The 26,859-nt window shown below is 40.8% G+C and overlaps 1 protein-coding gene across 1 annotated transcript in view; it reads right to left on the reverse strand.

Annotated features, from left to right (window-relative positions):
* The window catches only part of drp2 (dystrophin related protein 2), a 108,424-nt gene extending 81,768 nt beyond the window's left edge, over nucleotides 1–26,656 (reverse strand). Inside the window, exon 1 of the mRNA XM_034138546.1 lies at nucleotides 26,582–26,656. The gene's annotated coding sequence lies outside the window, so the exon portion shown is untranslated. The remainder of the gene's footprint in view (nucleotides 1–26,581) is intronic.
* Nucleotides 26,657–26,859: the final 203 nt, after the last annotated feature.

A 26,859-nucleotide genomic window follows, 5' to 3' on the forward strand; every position in this document is an offset into this window, starting at 1 on the left:
TGCACTAATGTCCGTGCGAATGGTCTTGATTCATAGAGAAACACACATACAAATACATGATTATGTTCCTACAGCACATGCTTGCATTGCTGCAGTACAGTATGTTACCACAGTATACACAAGTATAAGGAGCACAAGGGTCAAAGCCACAGCAGCACAACGTTTGTTTATCACTTTCTTCTAGCAACAACATTAAGTCACGTTTTGTAATTTAACCAATTCATCACCAAATACCTGCAAATCTAATCAGCCTTAGCTGTACTGTGAATGCACTGCAAATAAGAAAATGATAGCCTGCTTAAACATTAACATTACACCTGCTAGATATCAACATATTAGCATTGCCATTGTGAGCATGTTAGCATGAAGAAGCAAACAAATACAAATCTTGAGATTCAGCAGGATTTGTGCAACAGAAATATGCTTTTCTTTCATATTCCTTTTATAACTTTTGAACCCCTCAAATGTATCCTTGGAGCCCTTTGGAGGTGTCTGGAGCCCCAAGATGGTAAGCACTGATCTAGATTAAAGCTATAAGAAATAGGAGAAAGGATAGTAAACACCTTACCAGTATTCATGACTACAGCGGTCATATTCAATTATTTATTCCACTTCTTCTTTACTCAAACTCTTCTTTGAAAAGAAAAGTGCTCAAGAAAAACAATCGAAAAAATAAAGGGTAAGAAAACTCATTTGGGATGAGTCAACGGCTTTATAAGGTTTCTCAGGGACATTTCCTTTTCAAAGTAAATATTCACAACAAATGAAATATAAATCAGCCCTGACAGATGGAGTTATTGTACTGAGATGGAACCAATTTAAAACTGTAATTGTGAACACATCCTTCTGTCAGTGGGTTTAAGCAACAACGATTTGTAATGCTCTTCCACCCACAATTACAAACACTTAACAGAAGTGATAAAGCCATTATGCAGCGTCCAAAAGAACTGGCGGGCGCTGATAGGGACGCCCAGAACTTAGTGCCTCGGATTCACTGTGAATGTGGCGAGCACTGATTTAACTTCAACAATTAGATCCCAAGCCAACAATGACTCTGGGTATCAGTGTCCAGGAGGCCTTGTGGTAAATAGAGTCCTTGCAAGTGTACTCGTCGTGCATTTCTGCGAGTGAGCGCGAGTATGTGTGTGTGGATGCATGTCGCTGTGTGTCCCGGCGTTTGGCTTCGTGCCTGACGGGGGTTAGTGGAGGTTGGACTGTTGCCTCCCTGCTGCTCTGTCCCACTGTCCCACAGCCCCTCAACAGCCACCAGTTAGAAGGGGAAAGGGGAACACACACACGCAGACACACGCATACCCTCCAGCTCTTGGTCCCCTCTCTGCTGTTGATGCAGGATGAGCGCGCTGAGCGTCCCCTCACAGCTGCAACCGTCACGCACTGCTGGAGGGACTGGAGCAGCTCCAATGATACAGCACACACACATGTTCACATAGGAACACTTCAATAGTGTCTATTTAACAGAATGCATGCACAGAGACACACTCTTACTGAAAGAAAAACTCCATCAGCCATACCCTTCACAACCCTGCTGGGCATAGGCAGCTGTCAAACTGTTTCTGTTCCCCCTATTAAACATGGCTGCACTCTTCCCAAGCTCAACTCCTTTTGTCTGCAGACATGTGGCGAGGTGATTTGTGATTGGAAGCACCCGAGAGAACAGCAGGAGAAAGGAAAGTCTTTCACTTCCACACCTCCTCACCGTACTCCCATCAAGACAGCATACTGTAATGGTCGCAGTTTTTGATTTTTTCGTCCTCCATCTACATATTTCATTACCCTTCCTGTTTTATTATCTTTTCAATGACAGAGATACATTCCCCCAAGGAACAAACGTGGCATCAAGACATTTGTTTTATATTTACTTGGTGCAATATTTGGCTTTGAAGCGAGAGCTCGGCGGTAAAATAAGAGCTCAGCTGTCATTAATATTATTATTGCTGGAGGAGGAAGTGGGGAAGTGCAATGTGAATACTTTAAAGGATGCTCATTGTGTTGATTCTAGCATCAGGTGAGTAATGGTTATGGTTTTTATTCAACTGCATGGTGAATGAAGTGCTTCCAGAGCAGCAGTGAAGCATCAACTGACAAAAATATTATTATTACATAGTTTGAGTTTTGGTTGTTTTTAGTGCAGCAATCTGACTTTAAGGCCTCTACACTCGGAGAGACGCTGGTGGTCTTCCTCACTGTCAACTCATAAAATGTTGATTTCCCCTTTTATTTTCCTTAAGGAACATTCATTTAGTCAAAACTATATCGGTGACTGTTTATTTTGTATTAGCTTAAAGTGGACCTATTATGCTATATTGGAAAAATATATTGTAGGGCCATACCTATAAAAAACATGTCTGTGAAGTTTTTTGCTTAAAATACCAAACAGATCACCCATTGTAGCCATGCCTCATACAGCTCATACCCCTCTTTTGCAGCCCTGTTAGAGAAACGCGGATTTTGGGTCCTTAGCTTAAAAAAAAGGAGGCGGAGCTAATGCCTGATCAGAATTCTACCGGAGATAAAGTTAAATTCTGCTGTGATAAAACGCCATCCTGTTTTAAACCACGTCAAGGATTATTTCTGAAACAGTATGGAGCTCAAATGCTTTTTCTCTTGCGGGTTTATCACAAGGTGAGTTCCTTTTTTTGTATTTCCTGCTCTTTAAACACATGTGCTCTACAGTACAGGTTTGCTCTGAGCGTTAGCGAGGCTTGCTAATGTAAACAAAGATGAGATTACGTCCAAAACACGTCAGGCATTGTTTCTGATAGCAACTTTTTGTGGGTCCGCCGCCGATTTGACATCATATGGGCAGCAAATCGCTTGTTGTACCCCTGTTTTTAAAAGATTTGCGTACAGAGGAAAAGATAAAGGGTTTTATTTTCTGACGCTGCGAGAGTTCCCCCGACACACCGGGGACACATATTTATGTATAAAAGACATCAAAAAGTGCATTTTGCATGATAGGTCCCCTTTAAGTTATACCCTGACAGAAATGTTGAAAACTTTGTCTAAGACTGTTCTTATGGCTGCACTATGCACCACCAAATATCAAACATTCTAGGTATCTTCTGCATCATAATGCATTCAAACACTATTTCAAAAAAGAAAAACTATACTACTGTACAATACTTCCACTACGTGAGACTTTGTGGTTTACCAGACGTACAAAGATTAGATTTGCATCAAATAATTTGTCCAAAGATGTTGATATTGATTTGGTTTAGTACGTTACATGGATTTCTTTTCCAGAAAACTCAACGCCCGGATTAAAGCAGAATATTACATATTGCATGCGTTTCATATAAACATATTAAACAGAATAGCTTAAACTTTTTGCTGCTAGAATTTCTTTGTACAGCACATAACAACATATTTTCTGATGCAACAGCTCATGATTTTCACATCCATCCAAGCCTTTGAACTCTTTCTAATGCCAGTATTCCAACATTTGTAAAAAAGGAACATGACTTTAACATAAGCAAAGAAATCATGAATAACTTTCCAACTTTATAGATTATCTTTGTTCTTTCTAAGATGACGCCCACACAAAAAAGTTGATTTGTTTTGGAAGCACATTCATCTTTTTACATATTTGTTCACTTGTTTGAAGAAATCAAGGCTTTAAGTCAGACTTAAATATGTGCAGAAACCCCCTATCAAGACATTTCCAATTTACTCGGACAGCACTATTGAGTTTATTGTGAATGCTCTCCATATGTATTTCATACACGCATCTTGAACTCTCCTGCTGTCTTTTGCTGTGTAACCTCAATGAAAGCAGAACAACCTAATGAAATCCCACATACGGCTTATATAATGGGAAATATATTTGAATATGTGTGTGTGAGCATGTGGTATGCAAATATCCACCTTGAGATTCATCTGTTAAATTATGTTAATCACTAATGAACCGAGCATAACAAGGTTAAAATAAGAGAACAGTTTCAGTCTTGAATCTATTTTCAGGCAACTGATGATGTTAGGTTATTTAATCCTGTATCAAAACAACTACAAAAATATCTTCTTTGCGAGAATAAAATGTTCCTGAAAAAAGCCGATACCAATCACAGTAACAAATTAAAAACACAAGACCACACTGTAGGCTCATTACTTAAGCAGAAGCAGTAACAAGTTCTTTGATTTAGAGATTGGTTTTCTCAGGTTCGAACACAACCTTTGCAATCTCAAGTGCGCTAACGAAAAAATGCTTGAGATGAAAAAAAGGCAGAGAAACGGCTTTCAGACAGGGAAGCTAAACGTAATCAAGAAATCCAATTATTCTGTGGTGTAGGAGCCATGAAAAATACAAAGTGATGAATTTTAATACAAATGACGTTTGTACTAGTTTACATTTGTTTGTATGGGTAATGGTTTGTATGGTTATTATAAGATATTATTGTTTGATTGCATTTGTATTGGTCACATGGATATGGGCGTGTGTGTGTGTGTGTGTGTGTGTGTGTGTGTGTGTGTGTGTGTGTGTGTGTGTGTGTGTGTGTGTGTGTGTGCGTGCGTGTGTGCGTGCGTGCGTGCGTGCGTGCGTGCGTGCGTGCGTGCGGAAAAGAGGGTGACAGGGTCGCTGGTTTCTTTGTTGACTGCAAACTTTATGATTGCTTTGATTAGTAATACAATTCCCATGTCCACGTTGTGCTAAGTTGATCATCACATTTTTCATTAAATTACATTATTCTTCACCGCATTTTTTATCTCAGCAAGTCATTTTTTATAGTGTATCAGACAATTGCGACCAGACCCCGCCTCTTATCGACTTTGTTTGTTTCCTGAAGTCGCTACATGTGGGTTTAAATGATGATACAATTGGTGATATGCACCTCTATATATTAATATTTATAATATATCTTATTTAGAGGCGCCTTCAATAACACCCAAATACACCTAACAATGGACCAAAGAAAAACTCAACAAGTAAAAACATTCAAATATAACGAAGTACACAACATGTCTGTAAGATGTTCCTTCATAGTGCAAGCCTTGTCACAGACAGTGTTTAGTATGGTATGTTTTGTTTAGGATGAATGCAGTCATTTCAGTCTTAAGTAGTGTAGGATAAACAATGTGACAAAACAACTGGCAGAGACCCGGAGCAGTACGCCACTAAAGAGGATTTAAACATATCAGTCTGTATCTTAAACAGATTACTTAGTCAGTCCTTTATAATTATATCAAAGGGCATTTTAGGGATTAGCCAAGACGTAAAAGTGTTCCTCTCAAAGGAGTTCATATTGTGGCAACAGCTGCATTGTTGGTGAAAAAAGAATTAAAAACTCTTGGAAGTCAATAAATAAAGGCAGTCCCTTGTGTTTCAAAAGCCATTTACTGACAAATGCATCTGCTGTGTTTAGACTTAATTACGGAAAAATGAACAGAAAGAACTGAACATACCGCCTTACAATTACTGGGTAAGCAACGCTGATTAAAAGTCAACCTTGTCATTGCTTCCTGACGTGCAGTGATGTGTGGAGAGGGAACGCCTGGTTCAGAAAAGAGGTAATTTAGCAAACCCCAGTTGAAATCCCTGCTAATTAAGATGAGTTTTCTTCTACTGCAAACACTATGAGATGAAACACTCTGTGCATTTACCGAGTCAGCTGAAGTTTAACACAAAAATACGTTACTTTTCTTTTTCTTATAGTTGAAATCCAGCTCACGACATAACAGGATCTCTTTTTCCTGAAAGTTTTTTTTTGGTTCATCTTATTATTTCTGACTTTTATAACAACCTTTTTTTCTGCACATATTTGCTGAATACTTCATGATTCATTGACTAATAACAAAAGATACAGTAACAGCCCGGCCACACAGAGCATCCTTCGATTCATCCACCCTCCCTCGTAAAATGCCACAAGTAATTTGGTTTAGTGATGGCACAGCAGCCAACAACAACATCAAAATTATGCAAATTAGGAGCCAGGATTTTGTTATAGCCTTATGTAGTATTTAAGATTAATAGTGCAAGTATAAAACAGTTGGCATTCTGTTAAATTGAGGATGCTAAAGTGTGCACTTTCTTATCTAAAGTTTGTAATAATTAAAATACCAGGAGGCGGTAGGAATAAAAAGCACAAAATAAATACATATTTAAATTGTATTTTCACAGAGTAGCTACTGCTGACCCTGTGAAACCTGACTGCACCAATTACCTGACTTTGGTTCCAGTTGATGCATTTGCACTGCTTATTTCCCCAAAACTGTTCTGTTTATTTGGTATCTGTTAATTTAGCTAAAAGCTGGCATCCGGCTTAACATTCTCATTTTATAAACAAGTGTTTACTTTCAAATAATCAAAACATATTTTTACTACATCCAGTAAGTGCTACAGTATAGAGCTGAAAAGGTGTTAATGTGAATTACTTTCAATATTGGTGCCAAGACCCTTGCATTTTGAAAATCCGTGCAAATGTAATTTTATATTTAAAGGTCTCCTATTATATTATTTTTAGGCATATTTTATAGGTCTCAATTATATAAAAAACATGTCTCTGAAGTGTTTTGCTCAAAATACTAAAACACATCAAGGATTATTTCTGAAAAAGTATGGAGCTCAAATGCTTTTTCTCTTGCGGGTTTACCACAAGGTGAGTACCTTTTTATATCCTGCTTCTTTACACATACTCTCTCCAGTACAGCGTTAGATACGGGATTGTCCCACTCTCAATAGCTTCAAAGGTCAACTCAAAGAATGGTTGAGAAACAAATATCCGTGCAATCACCGCTAAACGCACTTTAACACAGGGGTATCTCCTCTTGCACTTTATAAGTCGTAGCTGCTATATTGTATTACCATGTCATAAATACTTGTGTATGCTGCTCTTGCTCTTTTGCACTTTTTGCATATCATGTATTTGTTTTTGCTATGTTTGTAAAATGTAATTTTCTTAAATGTTTTATGTGAGGGACTGCGGATGGAAATTAGCTCAAAGCTAAATCTGGCACTGTTACGCTTGACACATTTTAATGTTTTAAGTGTTCATTACTGTGCATTGTCCCTGCCAAATAAACGATTAAATAAATAAAATAAAAATAGCTCTGAGTGTTAGCGATGCTTGCTAATGTCAACACAGACCATATTACTTCCAAAACATGTCGCACATTGTTTCTGATAGCAACGTTTCTGATAGGGCCGTGGGTGAAAAGCCAGCCCACATTTCCGATATTACCGCAGCAAATCTGGATCAGCTCCGTTGTACCCCCGTTTTTAGAGATGAGGGTAAGGAGGAAAAGACAGAGGGTTTTATTTTAAGACACTTTGTGAGTCTCCTGACACACCTGGGACACATATTTATGTATAAAAGACATCAAAAAGTGCATTTTGCATGATCGGGGACCTTTAAAGAAGAGACACATCAGATTGAGCACACTGTAATCAAGTCACATATGCTTGTGACACTTGGTAATGCTGGCTGAAAATAAAATATTTTCTTCATAAAAAATCTTTAATCTAGTCAATTTAATCACAAATCATAACTTCTTCAGTGAATTTTCCCAGGAGTTGCTCATTCCGGGGCATAACCCTACTGATTTCACTTTTGCTTTCTGAAAGTCTCAGATGCAGAACACAAACAAACTATTGCAAATCATCTATCATTAAATTGTTTTAATATGATTTTCACAATTTCAAGCATAAACTTCAAAGGTTCAAAGGTTCAACCCGTTATTGAATTGTGTTAATCTCACCCGTTAGTGCACTCACACACATACAGTATTATGAGGGCAGGAGACGGAGAGATTGGCAGGAAGACAGCTGTAAATGTGTGACATGTAACACAACGTAGCATTTCAAGTCAGAACTGTGCAATTATGTAAAATTACACTTAGTGAGGTTTTGGTAGCCCTTCTTAAAGAGAGCAAGGTATAATTAATGAATATTCACAGCAACTGTGCATGGAGTGCCGCTATGTGCTAATGATGAACATAATAAAGGCGGCTATTCAACAGGGAAGAGCTCTAATGGAGGCAGTGGTGTGACACCTTGTCACTTCATATTTGCTGAGGGAACCATAAAGACTCAAACAGAGAGGAATCTGTTTGACAGCTCGCTGTCCATTAAAAAGGTGACAATGAATTCCACAGTAAATTTGCAGTCTGCAGTGAGCAGCAGTACAAATCACAGTTTCACTGAGAAAGAGCAGCGCCGAGCCGCACAGAGGAGGAGACATAAAACACACAAGAGACGTTCAGTTTTAACAAATATTACAACCAAAATAGAAAATGCAAAGCTGATGCTTTGCCTGTGTCACAAAACACTGGGACATAAACTCTGCGGCTGACTAAGTATGTAATTGGGACAGGCACAAATCGAGGGTGAAAGCAGCTGTTTGTTTAAACAGGGTCACGTCTGTTTTCATCTCACCGAACACAAATAAATAAATAAAAAAATATGTTTCAAGATTCATTTACATTTAGCAAAACAGGACAGACCAACTGGAAAACTCTGCTAAAAACTATACAGTGATTGATCATCAGTGGAAGAGCAGAGAGCTTAACTTAAAATTAGAAAAGCAACGTTTTAATTATTCGAAAACCTAACCCAAATAGCAAATCAGATGTGAGTAAAAAATCCATTCCTAGGCACTGTAAGGAGCTGATTAGTTGTAAGTAGATTTCAGGTAGGGGAAAAGGAAAGGAGAGAATAATTTGTTTCCATTAGATGAATCTAGGGTGGATTTCAATGCACTAATGAAGAGCTAATGATAGAGGAGAGTTTAAAATATTCAGGTAGCACTCATCTGCTATGAAACTCCGAGACCTTCATTAACATACTCTCACTCTTTTCTTGTAACCCTTCTTCATGCTCTCAATTCAAAGTCTATTCATATTTGATTAGTTCTGAGATATCTAAAGAAGGGTAAATCCCGTATTAGCTGAGCACAACATTCGCAGTATATCATTACACGTGGGACAGGATTGCAAAGCTGGTTGGAAAGGAAGAAGCTGAGTAGGCCTCGCAAACAAATACCCAAACAAACTGTCCTTTCAGCAGAGGAAGGTAGGCAGAGAGCTGGATGGAAAGAACTGACCTGACATTTAAGGCAACTGAATATACCATCGCATAAAAACTCTGAATGAATCATTTCACCCGAGTTTGGAACAAGTTTGAAACATAACGTTAAGATCCAGCCAGACTTCAGATAACGGCCAAGGATGATAAAGCAGTCAAGCCTGTTAAATTATAAACAACGGTCGACACTAACTATTTCAGCAATAGCCTGGAGAGAGTACGTTTTCAATCAGGTTTCAGATGTCAGGCCAGGCTGAAAGATATTCTGTAGTGGAACATTTTCAAAATCCTAAATGTGATATGAGAGCCACGTCATTAAATTGCAGTAAATGTAGTCGCTTTATTCCACACACTGATGAGTGTTCGGTCTCACTAATGGAGGAAATAGATCATATCTCAATCCTTTTCCGTCCTTCTATCCTTTCCTAGAAATAATATGTTTAGTGTATAATAACAATGATGATAATGTGGAGGAAGTGGTATTCAGATCATTTAACTATACAGCAAGTAGAAATAGAACAATTAAAAACACGTTTTGTAAAGTTAAAGGGGACCTATTATGCAAAATGCACTTTTTGATGTCTTTTATACATAAATATGTGTCCCCGGTCAGGGAACTCACAAAGTGTCAGAAAACAAATCCCTCTCTCTTTTCAAGCAGATCCAGAATTTTCGCTCCTATAACGTCATTGGCGACATCCGGCCGACGTGACACGTCCCAACCTATCGTCTCCGGCACACGTGACACGTCCCAACCTATCGTCTCCGGCACACGTGACACGTCCCAACCTATCGTCTCCGGCACACGTGACACGTCCCAACCTATCGTCTCCGTGTACAGTCGCAGCTGTGTGTCTGTGTATTCAGCAGAATGTCTGCAGGAAGCACTTAGAGTAGAGTTGTTATATATATAATGCATATAATGGCACTGTTCTAGCGGTAAACACTTAAGAAAGAACATGTCAAGCTATGTGCTGTATCAGAAACAATGTGCAGCGTGTTTTGGGAGTAATATGCTCTGTGCTAACCATGGAGCTAACACTGTAGGCTACTGGAGAGAATATTGTAATGTAATGTCCTTGTGGTAAACCCTGTGAGAGAGAAAGGTTTGAGCTCCATACTATTTCAGAAATAAAGCTTGAAGTGGTTAGGAGCATACTATGGCATTTAATCACTAGCAGGGGAAAGCTGCGTGACGCTACAAAGGGGTGTGGCTAGCAACAGCTGTTCCATTTAAAGCAGAATCAGCCTGTTTGCTACAGGGCTGCAATAGAGGGGTATGAGCAGTATGAGGCATGGCTACAATGGGTGATCTGTTTGGTATTTTAAGCAAAAAACTTCACAGACATGTTTTGTATAGGTATGGCCCTACAATATATTTTTCAAATATAGCGTAATAGGTCCACTTTAAGTCAAAACGACTCCTTTGTAGAATGGTTATATTATTTTATCCACCTTTATCTTTTGATATTATATTATTATTATTATTACTCATGTAAGTAGTATGAATGGAGCATTTTACCAGTGTAATCAAGGAGTGAATATTGAATACTTTATTGTTGGGAAGGTAAATATATAAATGTTCAATTAACTTTGTGTCTATAATCTTAATCTTACTAACACATTATGTTATAAGGTCCCCTATTATACTATTTTTTTCAATATATTATAGGTCTCAGATATACGCAAAACATGTTTCTGAAGTGTTTGACTCGAAACACCAAACAGATTATTGTAGCATCCCATAAACCCCTCTGTTTCAGCCCTGTTTCAAAAGTACTGATTCTCTGTCTGTAGCTTTAAATGCAAATTAGCTGCCACTCCTCACGCCCCTCAACATGTTTGGTTGGTTATTGGCTAATGGTTGCAAAACCCCAAAAAACGTTATGACATCATAAAGTGGCCAAAATCTGTTCAGCTCATTTACAGACAAGTTTTTATATAAATGGATCAGGACAAAAGAGAGAGAATCTTTTTTCCTGAAACTTTCAGAATCTCTTTACACAGAGGTTATGTTACACATGGTTATGTAGAAAAGACATGAAAAAGTGGATTTTGCATAATAGGTGACCTTTAAATAAACAACTGCTTTCTTTAGAGATCAAACTGCGACAAGTAAGGTTTATTGTTATTATTTCAAAACAATTCTGAATTTCAATCTGGACCAAAGTAGCAGACCTCTCTAATATATGTTATTAAGGCTAATAACAGAACTACACTGAAGAAAAAAAATGGAAATTCACACATTTTAGCAAAAACATTTGACGATGATGACTTATTCACCAAGAGTCAGTAGTGCTGATAAACATCCCGGGTGGCACAAGCAGCAGTAGGGAGCCAGCTTTCATCTGTACCTCCCACCAGTCTATAACACGCAGACACATTTGATCTACAGCATGACAGGGATGAACCAGTCACTTGTCAAAATTGTCCGAAAACATTTGTTGCTCTCCTCTGATCAACACACTTTGCCCCAACTCATCATGAAGTCAGAACACACGCAGAGAGTGTTGGGGTTGACACTGACAAGATCTCATTAAATAATTATGGTCCGATTCCCAGCCAAACACAGACAGAGAAGTGACATGGGACATGGCATCCATCCAAGTACTTTCCCATAAACCACTCCAGCTTATATGTGCTATGCAACACAGCAACTTCTGTGAAGTTTGAACAAGGTTTTTCACTCAACATGCAAAGAGTGTTTGATTGATGATGTCAACGTGTGTAACTCCTAATGCTCCAGTTCCTTGTGCTGCTATACTTACAAAGGCTTTGTGGAGGGAAAACAAATGAAAGGTTGCTGATGAATGGCATCAATAGCAGCCGGTGATATTATGTCTTGGGCTTTTATTTTGAAAGGTAAGAAGGTAAGAGGAGATATAGTATGCTGTGTATTCGTCAAGGTTGTCTTTATCCATCCATGGGTTGAATGGAGTAATACATTGTTTTTTTCAAAAGCCTCATTGTTTTGTTTGTTAGTCTTTATAAATATAGACACAACCTAATCCGTTCCACACATAGTGATTTTTTGATTGTCATTGGCCTTTTCGAAAATAAATTTGGTTGCACTTCCTCTGCGCAATATTCATTACAAACATTTGTGACAAAAACAACAGTTAAAACATTATTTTAATATATTGACATTTAAAGTAATCAAACACAAAAACAAAACATTCATTATGCTGAAACCACAGGCGCTGCTTCCTGTAAGGAGGTTTTATTTAAACACTAAGCTACATGCCTGTATTTCTGCCAAGGTTTCTGGACTGTAACACCTAAAAGGGACGTCCTATAATCAATGAACAAATACATATTTGTAACATGTCAGATTATGCGACTTAAACCTGCAATTTTACACACCTTTTCATCTTAATGAGAGTACTATAAATATTTGAAATGCCACACATGCCGTACCCGTGTATGATGGAAGAAAGACTTAAAGCTCATTGTGTCCTTTTTGTGCTCCAGCGATGATGGAGCCCCGGTGGAAAGCAAGTCCTTAATCAAGTGTCTAACCAGACTCATAAAACATCCTGAAAGGCCTCCCTTAGGCACCGTGCAGGGTAAACAATACCATCACTCTGTCATGATCCTGAATTAAGATATTACCACATGCATGTAATTAACATTTGTGTTCAGTCCCAGAACAATATTTCATCTTGATTAAATAAATATTGAGCGACACCTCCATGAGAAATGCTGTGTCTTTTTTAAGGAAAATTCAGCCGAGAGCACAGACTGGATTAAATAGAGGGGATTGTCAAAAGCCGAAAACAGGACAGGGAAGGTATTTGTGGAGCACAAAAATAGCCAAACCCCATCAAAGCAAGTCCCCTCCCTTCTCTCCCTCTCTCTCTGAAAATTGAGGCAGTGGCCCTGCTTCAGAAGTGAGCATTATCCACAGCGGCACATCCAGCTTTTACAGGCCGGCCATCATTGAAGTGAATACCGGCTGGTAAATTGTGACATATCTGATTTATTTTTGTTGGATTGGTCTGTGGGAGACAGGGGAAATAGTGAAAGTGATATATACTGTGACAACTGGTTGTGAAACTGAGAAATGTTTTACCTTAAAGGTATTTTTGCTTAATTAACTATAAAGAGAACATTACGCTCATTGTCATGATAATTTGTATTTAGTGCCTCTACTGTGGCATGTCTCCATGCTTTAATGTTCAAAAAGGTCTTTTTCTCATTCTGCCTGTGCTGCAGCACCTCTTTTCACCCTCTGTCTGAAACCAGAGCCCAGTCTGCTCTGATTGGTTAGCTGGCCGGCTCTGTTGTGATTGGTCAACCACTTAGAGAGGTCCGCCCCTATCATACAACGTGTTAGAGCACTAGCCAATAGAAGCACAAGTGTTACAAAGTAATGTCACTATGCTATGGAAGTAAACAAAGGAGTACAATCGAGGAGTTTCAGGCAGGGGGCAATGTGTGGGATTTTAGCCTTTGCAGACCATTTACATGCACAAAAACCTACATTACACTCTACAGGAGAGGGACAACACCAACAGGGCACCTTTAAATGAAGAGATACAAGGAAAAACAACATTGTTAGCTGAAGGATACAGTGAAAGATATTGTGAGATTTTAGCCTGAAGATGATAGGATCAAAACGTTGACGCTACAACCGCTTCACGCCTGAAGCACCCAGTATATACCCTCTCTCAAATGCCCCTTTCACACCGGCGCTTTTCCAGCTCCTGCTCGGAGCTGGAGCTGGAAAAGCGCCGGTTTTTCCTGTTCACACCGCAGCGGCGGCGCGTCATAGCTCCGGAATGCGGTTCACTTCCAGCTCCAAAAAGTTGTCGGTCCAGAGGCAAGAGCTTCGGAGCTATGACGCGGCGTCGCTTACGTCTCTTACGTCGAGGCGTGCAGGAAACCTTACTTTGACCATCCGTTCGCTGTTATTGATCATTGTGGAGATACATGGGCTGTACAGGTTGTCATGTCCGACTATCACAAGTAGAATCATAATGAAAAATACGCCGGTAAAATGTGCCTGTAGAAAACGGCTTAGCAAGTTGTCAGTTTAGCTTCGGTTGCTATGCTAACATCACCCATGTTATACCAGAGAAACTTTCATAACAGCGTTGTGATGCCAAACAGCGTCAATTCAGACTGACACACATTCACTTAAGGGGAACTGGGGATATGTATCAGCTGCTTGTGTGACAGTCAGACAGTGAATACTTTAGAGCCGTGTGAGCTAACCCGGAGCTAACGGGAGAATAAACTCCCGTGGAAGAGCAGCCAGCACTGCAGCGGTCGGTAAATGCCGCTGAAACACATTAATAAACAATGAACCACGGCACTCTGGAGAAAAGTATAAGGTTGGAGAAGTCGTTATTTAATTTAATCTGGCTTCGTATGATTAAAAGCAACACGATCATCGACCCGACGCAGTCCCCGGCCCGTTGTTGTTGTGGGAGAAAATCAGCGACGTAAACTGTGACGTCATGACGCAGCAGCGGCAGCTCTGGGCAGTGTGAACAGAGCGGGAGCTGAAAAGGGAAACCGGAGCTGAACCAGAAAAGCTCTCGCTAGGAGCTAGAAAGGGAAAAGCGCTGGTGTGAAAGCCGCAAAAGAAACATGGGAGCAAGAGACTGAAGGGACTGAGAAGGGAGGAAAGCTTTGAAGATCACAGTGCTGTCATACAGCCTGGTGTTTGGTGCCCCATCAACCAGCACAGAAAAAAAATGCTCCCTATTTCCAGTAATCTGAGCTACTTCCTTTTTTCTTCTCCCTCGTTACCTCCCACTCTTCTGCTCAATCCCAGGAAAGGTGGGAAATGGCATGGGAGATGGTGGCTTTTTCTCATGCCTCTCCTATTCTTTTTTACTCCCATTAGCCTCTCGGTGATGTAAACTTCCTGACACCGTCGTAACATATAATTGATGGATTGTCAGAGAGACATCAAGAGACAGGGAAAGTGTGTCGATGGGGGACGCAGGGAGAGACGATAAGAAAGGGGAGAGGGAAAAAAACAACGAGCGAGTCGATGAAAGACTGGGATCTGAGCGGGAGAGAGCTGAGCTGTAATCAACGAGGGCAAACCCCACTGGAGGATCCACACTCTCTGAAGATACAAATCCACATTTCCTGGAAAATGACTCACTTAAGACATTTTAGAGGAGCGAGTGGTGGAGGAAGAGGGGGCAGTGAAAGAAACAACGAGAAGATATGGGAGGAAAAAAGTTAGGCCAGGAATGACACGTTTTATTGGAGAAATCACAGCGAGCGACAGGAGCTTTTTCTGAACTCTTCAGCTATCTGTCACACCCAGCCCCCCTGAGACATCTCACCAGGACATCTCTCATTGTGTTCAACTTCACACATTCCTTCTGAGAGCTATCAGTCGCCTGTACCATTTCTCTTCTCTGCCTCAGATTTTTCCTTGGCCTTATATTTTTGTGTGTTAAGTTGTAAATGTTTAGTGACGTGCGGTGAGGTTCATGGCTGGTGAGGCACTGACTCACTGAGTCAGATTTACAAATATTATATTTTGACCTTAATCGAAATATTCGGTTATTTTCAAAAGCTTTTTTAGTCTGATGCTTCGATTCATTTTAAACAGACCGTTCAACACAAGGATACCCAAAATCTAAATATTGGATTGTTCTTTCTTAGTAAGATCCCATTTTCATTACAAATGTGGTCTTACCTTGACTTGAAGATTAAGTCCATGCTATCCTTCTGGACAACAATCTCCATTACTTTTTTGTAAAAGTCCTCCTTATCTTCCTGTTACAAAAGTCTAGTTTGTTGTTTGCGTCTACCGTCTCTGCGTAGAATTACAGTAGCAACAAGAACCTGTGGGCTCACGTGCGGCAGAGGTTGTGGCTGCCTCCCCTGGTGCTTTTTTCATTGCCGTTGTATGATGAGACCAGCGAGTCTAAATATCATATATATGTGAAATAAGTTATTTAGAGACTATGGATGGCGAGGATAAATGTAATAAAGGGATCTACAAACATTACATTGGTGACCTACAGTGAGATGGTAACAGGCATGCGCTTAGGGCCCGCTTTCCAGACAGTTTCTGTGGAGTGACGCATTCTGAGGTGAGGCAGATCTCATCTGTGCCTCACCTACCCCACAGTAACTGGCTTGAGCGCGCTCACAAAATAAGTGCCCGCGCTAAATTAGTGCCCGTGCTCCAGCAAGTTACTGTGGGCTTACGAGAGGCAGAGCACGTCCCTGCCTCACTTCTCATCGCTCCCGTAGCGGAGCTCGGCAAATTTGCTGATTTTGACTATAAAAAGCGATTGGAATCATACATAAATCACACTTACAACACAGATCAGTAGAGACATTTTATTATTATTACTATTTCGTTTTTCTTTAGTTGTTTTTCCGTTACATTGGAGTATGACAGGTGAGGCTCTGCCTTCCCTGCCTCCCCTGACTGCACGTCGCTGGCTGAATCATACTCTTGATCATACTTTTGATCATCTACCTGCCTCCCACACTGCTCTTTTGGACTTTCATAGCAGGAACACGACAAATATTAATAATAATAATGACAGCTATGATTCATGTAACTGGCCAAGCATTGTCAGTGAGACAACATACACACGCCTTTGCTTCTCATATTAAAAATGTTGGCTGTGAAAGAGGTGTACAGTATCTCCATCATTACCTACACTAGTAGCCACTAAAGCAATATTAAACACAGGGACATAGAAGACAATTTGCTCGCTCTCACAGCTTACCCAGAATAAGACTCTTTTTTATTTTCAGACCGAAGAGGAATTAAAGTACTGGAATGGATAAGGTCTGCTGAGGGGAAAGTCTCTCAAGCTTATTCCAAACACAACGTCTTTTTCACTTGTTAACCCAGTGCAACACCATGAATGCCTTTGAGCGGAGACTTTCTGACCATTATCCCTATGTGTAGCAGCTCAGCCCTTTCTGAGCCTGCAGGCCTCTCACCCCCCCCCCCCCCCCCCCCCCCCCCCCCCCCCCCCCCTCCAGTGTGGCTGCTCAGAGAAGTTATAAACATGTTTAGATGCAGTGAGACTTTGTACAGTTTTGCTCCTGTTGTCTGCTTTGGTTTTCGCACCACATTACCTGGGTTGCCTTTGTTGACTAACTTCCATCTCAATTTGTTTACCAGTGAATACTGAGATGGGACTAAAGTCTGTTTTTACTAAATCTGCCTCCTCCCAGGAGTCTGCTTTTGGGTCCCACTTTACTAAATGCAACAACTCCACGACCCAATGCATCTGAGCAGCGAGACTGTGTTTCTAAACCTGCATTAACATTTCAGATGCTAAAGGAAAGCAAAACCGTTCACTCTCACAGCAGTGCTTGAGAGACCATCCACGAGCGGACTGCAAGCTAAATGCATCTCTCTCCCCTGCTGCGTGTGTGTGTGTGTGTGTGTGTGTGTGTGTGTGTGTGTGTGTGTGTGTGTGTGTGTGTGTGTGTGTGTGTGTGTGTGTGTGTGTGTGTGTGTGTGTGTGTGTGTGTGTGTGTGTGTGTGTGTGTGTGTGTGTGTGTGTGTGTGTGTGTTGGCTGGCAGGCTGGTTAAGACGCTGGGCATCACTGGGGTTTCTGGTCACGCTATTCTGCTTGGCATTATTACACCACCCATCAGTCAGACCTACTGTGTACATTATTCATGTCCCTAGAGGAGTTCATCAGAGGCCTGGACCTCAGGTGCTGTGACAGCGCTCTCAATCACAGGCGCCCACGCCGTCTGCTCATCCGACCCCAGTGTGACACGGCAACCCAGAGTCCAACTCAGCTCAGCTGTGGAATCTGGCCTCGAGCTGGGAGTAAATTGACCAGCATTCATTTACAAATGAATCTCAACATCAAGTAATGTGAAGACTATACCTTCAAAGGGCGGCTTAGTGTTTCAGATGGAAGCCTGCAGGTCTAAAACGTCCGCCACACAAATAACAACCTGTGCCACACATATCAGCGTACGCCTGTCAACCTCAGTAACGGACAGCCGGGGGATTTTATTAACTTGTTTGTTCAATTTCACAGAGCCACATAACTCCTGCTGCCATCACACATGCAAACACTGAACTTCTCAAAGCAGCGCAGCCTGTGAGCCAGGATATGCATTTCCACTCGGCCGCTCAGATGTGTCCTGTCATCCTTCACGACGACAAATAAATTCTAGCGGCACATCTTCCTGCTGACAAAGTAAAGAGCGGCCCGCAAGGCTAGTTACCTAATGTTACTGCAATTGATGGATACATTTACATGTGATGTTTCACAGCTGTCTTACTGCCTGCAACCATCGTTCAAGCAGATGTAAGAGGGAGGCAAGGTGAGCTGTCATTAGCTGAATGCAGCTTTATTTATGAGTCTCTGATAATGTGGGTATGGTCCACTGCCATCAGAGCCATTTCTTCGCAGCCTGAAACCACTTAAATCCATGACTCATTTCCTCACAGGGCAGTGACCTGGAGCTGCTTAGAAGTGAAATTATTCCTTTATGCCAATCACATTTAAAACTACAAAAGCAATTTAAGTAAGATAAAACAACGTTATCTTTTGCTTTTTTATAAGCTGGATAGGACAAGATCTCAATACAATTTATCTTGGCTTTCTAGACCGAAATATAATTAGTTTTACTTTGTAGCAGCGCGGCTAAGAGTTGTTAACTCCCAACTAAAATAATAAAGTCAGCAGTGGGTCTAAAATAATTTTACCTGGGGTAAAGACAAGAAATGTATGGTAAAGAGATACGAGAAATGCATTTGTGATGAGGAAAGGTTGTGCGAGGTGATATGAGTTGTACAGCTTCCTGGACATGATATACTGTAAGATGCTGATAATATCTTTCCACCCCTGCCCTCGCCTGTCAGTGGGAAACAGAGCAGCTCTTTATGGTAACATCTGTTGTAAGAGGCCTCTGATTAAGCACATAAATGAATACTAACCAAAACATATGTTGCATAACACAAAATGCTTGTTACTTATATTTTGAAAAGTGCAGAGATTTAGTGATATATTATTACATTGGTGCACGTGTACTGCATAGAGAGAGGAAAACAACACTGCTGAAACAACAAAGGAAGTAAAAATTCAACGTAACCAGTTGTTTTTCTATTTGCATATTGTCAGACTCCCCTTTGTTCCTGTTTGTTTATATGCTGGAAGTGGGATTTTATAACCTGTGCACCATGCAATGATAGTAAACAGAGGTTGGAAAAACTTAAATCTGTATTTCTACTCATGCAAATGTTAAAGAGTGAGTTTGTTTTTTGAATAATATCAGTCAAGGACACATGATAATGCAATATGTTACCAAAGGTCAACCCCTTAATTCCATCTCTCAGTATTAGTAAATATTAAAACTGTTTATTGCAGTATATTTGTGCACCACAGTGTCCATGGCTTTGCACGACCTTCACATGTCCTCCTCACCTTTAAATGATTATAATTATTACAAAAAAATAGTGGGAAGCTGCAAAATGCTGTTTGGACAGACTTTTGGGAAATAAAATACATGCATAAATAAATGAGTTATATACATACACAGACGATTACTCAGGAATGCAATACATTACAAATATATTAGCCTTGTTTTCAAACTCCAGCTTAAAAGTTTTCCTCATCACCTCATAAAGACGTCCTTTTCCATCAGAGGCTACGCAGTAATGAATGTGCTGACTTCTGCAGAGCATAAGCAGGGATTAACTTCTCCCTAATGAAGGGCAACTCAGTGCTGGTATTGGAACCAGTGGCTACTAATGAAAAGATCCTCCGTCCCTCACCCTCACAATTACTGTGCGCCAGGATTAGCATGAAAGGTGTGCAACTGCCTACAGAATGCTAAAAGAAGGCTAATTTACAGCACGGTATGTACTACTATGCAAAACAACACCCACGAACATATCACCTGACATCTACAGAGCATCTACAGAAGTTCAAACAACGATATGTTCCTGTTATAGGAGCACACATAAAAGCAGAATTACATGAATACACAAAAGGATCAATGACTCTTCCTCCTGAGTCTCCTGTTACATAGCTTCACTAATGGCTAACACGTCAGCGTGGCACACACCACCAGCTACCTCACAATCACCTCCACTCTATTTACACGCCGCACATGATAATGGTCTCGCCCGCATGAAAGGCAGGGCACAATGTGTGCTGCGTCCCCGTCTCCTACGAGATGAGAAAGTGTCATTAATTGTGTCACTGTGGCGATAACAATGATTTTGGTTTTGCATCAGATACCGATAACCAGAGCCGGTAGTGGAATAATGTGTCTGTGAAGCTAAAGTGCAAATATATGTTAACATACCACACAAAGTCCTGCATTCATAATTGTACCTAAAGGGCAAATAGGATTGAGGGGGAGTTATTGAAAGATAGAGAATTATAATATTCATCACAATTTAAAATCACCTGAATCTAAGAAAGGATGAAGAAGCGTTCCAGCCAACTGTAGAAACATGGTGGTGAAACATGAAAGAGTCTGTAAAAAGTTTTTTAAAAATGTAATTACTACAGTTAAAGGTGGGGTAGGTAAGTTTGAGAAACCGGCTCGAGATACAGTTTTTGTTATATTCCATGGAATGCTCTTAACATCCCGATAGCAATAAATATCTTAAGTGCTTTGACAAAAAATCCATAAAAAAATGTCATCTGTGGAAGCCGTAGTACTGTAAAAAGTACGACCAATCATTTTAGCCGGCCCGGCTAAAATAACTAGATGGCCTACCTGCCTGTCAGCCTTCCATCTGTGCACAAACTTATCTCGTGCCCTCATTGGTCATGTGCGCGTTTGTGTGTGTTGGAGGAGGGGCTCTATAAGGAAGTGGCAGATTTTTTCCGGCTGTGTATTTTCAAATTCTAGCGATCTCGAGCTGGTTTCTCCAAAATTACCTACCCCACCTTTAAGAGCTGTGACACTTGAAAGTCAACATGTCACTTCTGGCGCTTGTTGTAATGATTAAATGACAATTGTTTTACTTGAGAGCCTGGTCTTCTGTGAAAGTGCTTAAAACTCAGAAATCTGAAACATGACAAGTGGCTCAATGAAGGCATTTTTTTTGTAAATGGACTAGATTGCGTCGTCTTATCATGTGTATTGTTATGTAATATCTCAATCTACAAAGTGGCTACAGGTGTAGATAACTGTAGTAGAATAAAAACTAAAAACAAGCCTTTAGGGGTGTGAGGTAGTGTGGTGGTCTTTCAATCAGAAGGTTGTTGGTTCGATCCCAGCCCCTTGCAGTCAACATGTCGATGCTTCTTCTACCTTGTGCACTATACTTAACCCCCAGCTGCTCCTAATGGCATGGCTAAGTTGGAGTAAATGTTAGCTTCCTTGACTAAGTGTGACCTTGCATGGCTGCCTCTGTATGAATGGGTTGGGAATTGGCGAATCATGACTAGTCTATGTAAAGTGATTTGAGGAGTTAAAGACTGGATAAACCATATACATGCAGTCCATTTACCATTTACCATTATATAAATGCAGTTCTTTCAAAATATTTCCCTAAAAAAGGTAGTGAAATGATCATGTAAAGTAAAAGTAGGTATGTGAATGTCCGACCAGTGAAGAGGTTTGCTTTAAAGTAACCTTTTAAAAAATTTAAAAAAAAGGATCCAAGAACTATCTGCTTCGACTGTTTTAAACACGGATGTTACTACTTTTTTCTACACGGTGTTCCGACACAATAATGGTACTTATGCATAAATGATACTCACATTTCCTCACTGTGGCCCTTGGTGACATCCCTGACATCCACTGTGCTAATGTATAAATGATGTCCACATCTATTTAAGTGTAACTCACTAACCCACATTACTGTATGTCCCCATCTTCTGTTCTGTTTTACATAAATCTCGTTCCTTCACTGTACGGTACATTACACATATTTGAATACTGCCTGCACAAACTCACATTCGTATTAAACTTACATATGTGCTTTCTGCCTCCGTTTTCTAAATTAAATCATAGATGATAGATACTTCACTGAATGCTGAAGTGATAATGGTGTAACTTAAGAGTTAATTCACAAGGCAGCATTTGCTATCCTGGGACATAGGTCATATAAGAGCCACATGCATTTTTTATTTCTTCCACCATCATGGAAATATAGGAAGTTTTTTGGTACACATTGCACTTACACAATGAGATGGAAATGTCCCCCTCTTAGGCTTTCAAGAAAAAAAAATCTGCAGACCTGAGATTGCATGCATACATAATATCCTATCGTGTCGTCTGTCTGCTGAGGTGAAAAGTGTGTACTTGTAATTGGTTTCAATATGGCATAAAACAGGCCTTTAATCTAACTCATGCTCTCCTAATCACACTTCCCTGTAATAACAATACCAGAAATCATATTTATGGTGAGAACAGGTCTTTGCTGTGGGCAGGCTGGGTAAGTACTGCAGGGGGAAATATTCTCAGACTTAGATGAAATGTAATTTGGACGGAGGACAGGGGAGAGGGGAAATGTTCAGAGGGAAGTGGAGCAAGCATCTGTCTGCAACGAAGGAAATGTCAAGTCCTGTTAATCTTATCTGAATGGCTGCCTGCTGACGTGGATTTAATTTTACACAGCGTACGCCTGCTAACTTGTGTGGGTGCACACCAGACACACATGTACACACATCAACATATACATGAACATGCAGTGTGGGCTGTTGCTGCATTGAGGCGCAATTGCAGCAATAATGGAGAAGAAAACACAACAAGAAAATAGAATAAAAAAACAAAAATCGAAAAATATAAGAACATAATAACAAATTGGCAACAATCAAAAGAGAAAACACAACAACATTTCACAAAAAGAGAAAAATAGGGACAGCAATTTTTCTTAGTGATTGGACAGAAGAAGTCCATTCAACTGTTGTTGTGTTTTCAATGTTATCAATGTCAATTCAGAGTAGGGTTGAGCTTTGGAAGAATATATTGGCCATCGGCAAAAGGCAGATTTTTGTAAACATACACACACACAAACACATGCGCCAATATATCGACAGTGAGCTGTTGTTGGGCTTACAGTTGCCATATTGTTGATAAATGTCACATAATGCCCAACACTACTTCTGATATTTTAATATATGTGAAACATCAATGTTGTTGTATTTTGTGACTGTTAATGGCTTTTCTCAAATGTTGTGTTTCATGTTTGTTGCTGCCTTATAATTTATAAATGGCCAAAAATGTTGTCTTTCCCATTTTGTTATTGTGTTTCTTCCAATAATGTGTTGTTTCCTTAGAGACATAAAACACCATCCTCACACACCACTGACCCACACCTCGTGTATGCACATAAATTATATATATTTCCTTAAATGGGAACATTAAGATGCAGCCAACATAAACAACACACCCTTACCTCCCACTTATTCCCACACCGGTGTTCAGATGAACATCCTTCCATTTACCCATCCACAACTCAATAAATCACACCACCACATACACACACATCATAAGAACAAATAGTACGGGTGATTCTCTCAAGACGCCATATTCTGTTGCTGCAGCCTCCCCCATTCCCCGAACATTACCCATCATTCTCAGAGGCGACGGGCAGAGAGAGATACATGGAGAGGAAGAGTGGGAGATGTGACAGCGAAAAGGGAGACTAGTGTGAAGAGGGAGAAGATGATAGGGGAGTGCCACATTTGTTCATCCTCAGGCCTCTGGAGCACAACACACACATGCACAGCGGCCTGCCGCTCATCACTGGACAACGAGGGAGGACGGAGGAAAAGGAAATGAAAGAGGGAGGCTGCAGATTCAAATGAAACACCAGATAAGAACATCAAACTGTGACCAGGGAGTAGATGAGCAGAATTGCAAAGTGAAGTAGAGTAGAGAAATGGAGAGAGGAAATGTGATGTGAAACATGAGGCTCCCAGAAGCCACTGTGGCGGGTCTTTGACACACTCGGGGACATTCAGGAGGGCAAGCATGCTAAGCTGAACATTATTAAAAGAGAGCCACACGAACAGTGAGCTCTGCAGTTCATCCATAAGGTTTTTATAAGAAGCACTAATGTGATGTTGATATATTTAGTGAGTTTCAGATATGCTTTAATACTGCACGGATTACGATTTAACGCGGTAAATCCTGCAGGAAAGGTTATGGTAGCATGTGGAAATCAGAATAGACAGTATTATGGGCTTTGGATGGATAAACCTCGGGAGACATGTTGGTGATTGCAGTGCTATTCTGATGATTAGCATGCAGACTGCAGTGGTGAGGGTGCTGCCACGTTAGCTTATTGTCGCGCACACTTGGCTGGGGATGCTCTGTGACACAGGAGTGCAGCAACATGAGGGGTGGCTAATTTCAGCAGATGAACATATGAGGGCAAAGGCGGTTAATGCACTGCTTTGTGTCATTTAAAGCACAGACTACACTTGCACACTGTCAAACTTCAGCTCCGATGATGATGCATCAGGCTACAGATAAGAGGAGGAAAGAAATCAGAAAGGGAAATCTCTCCCACTGACTATGTGCAGTAAGCCCTTCTCAAATGACTTGAAGCGAGTTAACATTTTAACCGGCTGCAACTCGAAAAACCAGATCTCTTATGAACAGCAGTCGAGAGCGAGGCTACGCTCCCTCGTGTCACACCAGTTGGAAGACCGAGTGAGCGCTGTGCAGAGCTAATTTCACTGCCAGCCCAGAGCATAGAGCCGGGTCTATGTCCTCACAATCGCTGCTCCCTCACTGGGTATCCGCACACAATTTTCTGTCTCTTTTTCTGTCCAGCAGCTACCTTTTATGAGCCTCCCTGGATTTCCTCCTCCTTGTTCCTTTGCTTCCCTCTGTGGTGCTCAGATTTGAAGACAGGGCTGGAGCTCAGTCGTTTGGAGTCACAGATAAGGGCAGGAGGAGGATATTACTTGTGGGTAGACAGTGATTGAATCGGCTCCAGAGGGTCAAACACACCTAAATGACAACTCGGCAGAAACCCAGGACCCATTTATTTAACTCGGAGAAGCATGGCACGAACGGGCCCGCAACAAAGGAAAAGGAGCGTAGGGGGACTCGATGATTAAATGCACCGTAGCAGAGCTGAAGGGAAGTGCGGGAGGAAAACAAACAGACGTAGCGGCTCGCATCTCTCTATGTGATCATGTGAGGTTAATTTATGTGCAGGAAGGAGATGATATATACCTAAAGGGATATCACGTGAGCCGGGTCATTTAAGGGCTTATTGGAGACAGGAAATACACAGAAAGGATATATTTTCATATTTTCAATTTGTGCATAGATGGAAAATTATTGAAATCAATCAAAATACCACTCAGTGTCATGGAACCAAACCAATATAAAAACATCATGAAGCATGAAGCGAAAAAGACAGAAATTGCAGCAGACAAACATTATGCGTGTGAAGCTATGAGGAAATTAACATTTCTCAAATTACTAGATGAAACATAAATATTTCAGTCATGTTTTTTACATTGTTACTTTGTGTATAGGGTTTGACAAGGACTTTTTTATTCATCATATCTTGTTGCTAGCAGATGGATTGAAAACTGAAGTCCAGTGTCACAGTTTCTATCCAAATTAGTTTTTATCTCAGCAGTTGCTAAGCAGACAGAGAGAAAATTGGGGTCAGTAGGACAGCTCAGTGTCCAGCGGACCATAAAGAAATTGTGTAAGAACACAAACGCACAACTTAGATGCATATTCTTCTTCCTAACATCCTTTAACTGCAATAACTTGGCCAGCATAAACTGTAAACACGCCATATTATTACTTTTTCAGGTCAAAATGGCAATCGTGATAGCAAACACATGCGTTCTATAAGCATTATGTTGTGGTAGGTCACTTGGTGAATGTAAAGCAATATCGACTCTCCAATTTGCACTTTTTGCTGTCAACAAGCTCTTGAGGGAAATATCGGTCTCTTTAGCAGCTAAATGCTCCACCATTTATGGAGGTGGGTGGCAACTGTAAATAAAGCTGTGATACAAGACACTAAAACACAAAGAAAGTAAACTGCACAGTCAGTTCATAATTCTCTGCGATCTCATCATTACGACTCTCTTCGCATAACACAAAGTCATGGTGCCGGTTTAAAGAGCATGTCTCCTTACACACTGCATGCCTGACAGCTCATCATCAGTATGTATGACTGACTTGTTCAGCTGCAATGCTATGCTTTTGCAGGCAGGACAACATTTCATACACACCGCTGATTTATCCTCCGCTTTTCTTCGCTTCACTGCGACCAAACTTTGAAATGCAGTTGCTGAGTGTGACACAGTTCACTAGATGACACCTGGAGCCAGAATGAAACTAGTCAATGGGCTTAAAAATCAAGACGAAAACAAAAGACAGAACAGCTCTGATCAAACCCCTCGAGATTCCTCCTGAGCCCTCTGGCACCGCTGTTTGTGTGTGTCTGTTACATGCTCGGCTGGAGAAAATGCCTCTTTTACATGCACACATGAGCGACCCCAGAAATAACAAAAGAAAGCATGGAAATCCATCCCGAAAGCAAGCACACATAATCTCGGAAGTCTGTGCCTTTCATCCCCAAATAAAAATTCAAAGGCAGGAGGAGTGCCTGCATGCTTTATAGTTACCCAGCGGTGAAGACGTGATTGACGTGGCTGCAGGATCGGAGCCTCCCTGGAATCGGGCCAACGCTTCTGTGGCTGGCAGAGGGGGGGGGAGGGCGGGGGGAGGCCTGGACGTGGAGTAACAGCAGCAGCAACCTCCTCAGACAGGGTAAAACCTGCAAGACAAAGGACAGGGTCAGAAACTCCTCCACGGTGGGCTGAAGTAAATTTGATAAGAGGCTGGAAAAAAGGGCCATTTAACAACTGTCTTTTAGAGCATAATCCTTTATTGTCACTGGGAT

This window comes from Trematomus bernacchii, unplaced genomic scaffold (genome assembly GCF_902827165.1).
Source record: "Trematomus bernacchii unplaced genomic scaffold, fTreBer1.1, whole genome shotgun sequence".
NCBI classification, from domain to species: domain Eukaryota; kingdom Metazoa; phylum Chordata; class Actinopteri; order Perciformes; family Nototheniidae; genus Trematomus; species Trematomus bernacchii.